The sequence below is a fragment of the Quercus lobata genome, chromosome 3 (genome assembly GCF_001633185.2).
Source record: "Quercus lobata isolate SW786 chromosome 3, ValleyOak3.0 Primary Assembly, whole genome shotgun sequence".
In the NCBI taxonomy this organism is placed as follows: domain Eukaryota; kingdom Viridiplantae; phylum Streptophyta; class Magnoliopsida; order Fagales; family Fagaceae; genus Quercus; species Quercus lobata.
In genome coordinates this window covers 34,577,998-34,581,514 of record NC_044906.1, presented here as the reverse complement: position 1 = coordinate 34,581,514, position 3,517 = coordinate 34,577,998, and positions in this window count along the sequence as shown.

The window sequence follows — 3,517 nt, the reverse complement described above, 5'->3', positions numbered from 1 at the left end:
TAAAAAAGAATAATCCATGGATATTCATTGAAATCTTCTAGATAATTTCTGATAATAGAAAAAATAAAACCCAAAAGTTATGATGTTAAAACTTCCAAAAGGCCAAAAAAAAATTTTTTGAAAAAAAATCAGAAGATTCAAAGCTTCAAAAATATTGAAATAAAACAATATATATATATATATATATATATAAAATTACGCAATAGAGAAATACAATAGAAAGAAGGGAATCTATGATTATAGCTTTTCTACTATTGAAATTGGCCAGACAATTAAATGTATTGCAAAAAATGAACTTAAAAATTCACAAATCTATAATTTTTATTGAACAAATCAAATAACCCTAACCTTGATGCATTGACCGAAGAAGGAGAGGAGTCAAATACATAAGTGGAATATGTGAATTGTGAAGCATGAGCCGTCCTAAAAAAAAATCTTGAAGAAAAATAAGTTTTAAGAAGAAAATTGTGTTTTGGGGCTTACGTTTTCTACGCAAGCAATTCTTAAATAAGAGAGAGTAGAGGCGGTGGGAGAGTATCCTTATTTGGCTAGAAGTCTAATTTACATTGGAAAAGGAAAACGGTGATGAGGTAAAAAATGTAATTTAATTTAAATATTATATTTAAATATTATGCTGACGTGAAAAATTGTGGGAGTTTCAAAAGTTTCGGTTTTATATATATATATATATATATAGATAACTATAATTTCCTTGTTATAAATTCTCATTCCTTGTTATAAATAGCTATCAAATTTATCCTAAAAAAAGAACAAATTATATTCAGTTTTTTATTATAGAAAAATTATACAAGGAAATGCCGGAATTCTTAATTAAGATGCTATCTGTAGAGTTTAGATCATTGTTAATATCTCGTACTGGTGAGTAAACTAGAACAGTGACCACCCCTGTGCCACCTCGGGTGGAATTTCGGGCTATTCCGGGCGTTTCGGTAAATACTGGCCGAGATTAAAGATTCGGCCGGTATGAATCTTTGGCCTTTTTCCCCTGAATTTGATGTCCGACCCGCTGGTCACTGCCTTACCAAAAAAAAAAAAAAAAATTGATCCACTGCCTTTGTTTCTGTTTAAAACGGAGAAGAAAAAACACAAGATGAAAAAAAAATAATGAGGAACAAACACAGCAGAGAGAGAGAATAAGAAGAAACAGAAAAACAGAACATAGAGGAGAGACAGAGACAGAGCACTGGTGAGTGTTGAGGCTCCAGACATCTGAGACTCTTGAATGAGAGCATTGAGAAGTGTGTGAGACAAAGGAAATAAATGGGGTTGGTGATAAAGAGATGAAGAGGTTCACGTGGGTGGGTTTGGGAAATGGGAAAAAGTTAAATTTCAACTTTCAAGAATATTCCTAGTTTTTAATTACTCAATATGTTGACTTTATTTACAAAAATGCAACAAGGGGTCTCCTTCAAGGTGACCCTTTATCCTCGTAACTATTCTTGCTATGTGCAGATGATATTTTTCCTCTTATTAACAATGCTGCTAAAAATCAGGGGCTGAGTGGAATAAGCATGTGTAGAGGCTGCCCAATAATCACCCATCTATTTTTTGCCAATGATAATTTATTGTTTTGCAAGGCTAGCAGCCAAGAATGCTATCAACTTGTTGAAATCCTCCAACTCTATGAAGCTGGGCCAGAAAGTAAATACTGATAAATCGTCAGTATTTTTTTAGCCGTAATGCTCTTGAAGCTTTAAAGAATGAGGTGCTGAATGTACTTGGACCTATGGAGAACTCTCGGCATAGTAAATACCTTGGTCTTCCCACTATTATTGGTAAGTCCAAAACTGAAGTTTTTGCAGAAATTAAAGAGAGAGTATGGAAAAAGTTGACTGGATGGAAGGAAAAAATACTCTTGATGGGTGGTAGGGAAATTCTCATTAAAGTAGTTGCCCAAGAAATTCCGACTTATACCATGAGCTGTTTTCAGCTACCAAAATGTCTTTGTGATGAGATGGAAGGGATGATGCAAGGATTCTAGTGGGGGCAGTGCCAACAAGAGTCAAAAATTGCATGGGTCAGTTGGAGGAAGCTTTGCAAATCAAAGACTAGGGGTGGTATGGGTTTTAGAGACCTTCAAGCCTTCAATTTGGCTATGTTAGCAAAGCAGGGATGGAGACTGTTAACAATTGCGAACTCCTTAGTCGCTCGAATTTATAAAGCATGCTACTATCCTCATGGGGATGTTCTCAAAGCAAAGCTTGGATCAAACCCCTCATACATGTGGTGAAGTATTAGGAATGGGCTAGAAGTGATAAGGAGAGGAACCCTATGGCGGGTTGGAAATGAGAATTTGATCCACATTTGGGAGGATAAATGGATGCCTACACCCACAACTTACAAAGTAATCTCTCCACCTCGGCCTTTTGATGGCTTCCTTATGGTCTCTAACCTCATTGATAAAGATACAAGAAGGTGTAAGTCAGATTTAGTTAGAACATTGTTTCTACCTTTTGGAGCAACAATCCTCAACATTCCCCTTAGTTACAACGTGCCTAAAGATAAGATTATCTGGGTTGGAAATAAAAAGGGGGAGTTTACAGTGAAAAGCGCATATTACATTGCCCTTAATTTGAGCAAAGGAGAGGATGAAGAGGAATGCTCTTCGGGGGATAGTAGAGCTCCCCTGTGGAAAAGAATTGGGCACTTAAAAATCCCTACAAAGATCAAAATTTTTGGATGGAGGGCATGCTTGATTGGATTGCCAATTGCTGAGAACTTAAAAAAGAGGGGAATTAATACAAGTGAGCTTTGCCCATGTTGTGAAAAAGAACCTGAATCAATTACTTACTCTTTGTTGAGATGTAAGATTGCCAAGAAAGTTTGGAATTGCTGGCGGGAGTGTCCAATGGATATACCATCAAGTCAATGGGATATCTTTGATGTAGCGTTGGAAATTCTGGCACAAGGGATAGCTATGGATCTTAAGACTTATTTTGTCACAGCATGGTCAATATGGTATAATCGAAACCAGGTGGTGCATGAGTTAGTCTGCCAACTACCTAATCAGATATAGAATTTTGCCAAAAGGTACCTTCAAGATTACAAAGAAGCCTCCTCATCTATAGGCCATGATAAGCCCTGTGAAAGTAGTAGATGGCGTTCCCCTCCTGCTGGACTTTTTAAAATAAATGTGGACGGAGCTATCTCAGAAAATGGAAGGAACTCAAGTGTGGGGGTGATTATTAGACTCCAAGAGAATGATAGTTGCTGCCTACGCAAATTAACTTTCAGGTCAGTTTTCAGCTTTAGAAACTGAAACTCTAGCAGTTGAATGTGGCATCCTTCTTGCACAGGAAATGGGGTTAGCGTAAATAATCATTGAAACTGATGCTCTATCAGTAGTTCACAGTATTTCTGCTAGTGAAACTAATGGAGGAATTGGCCACCTATATCTTGGAATCATTGGTCTTCTTAAGTTTTTCAAGAGCTGGGAGTTAAATTATTTGAAACGGGACTACAACAGGGTTGCACACGAGCTCGTACAATTTGCCAA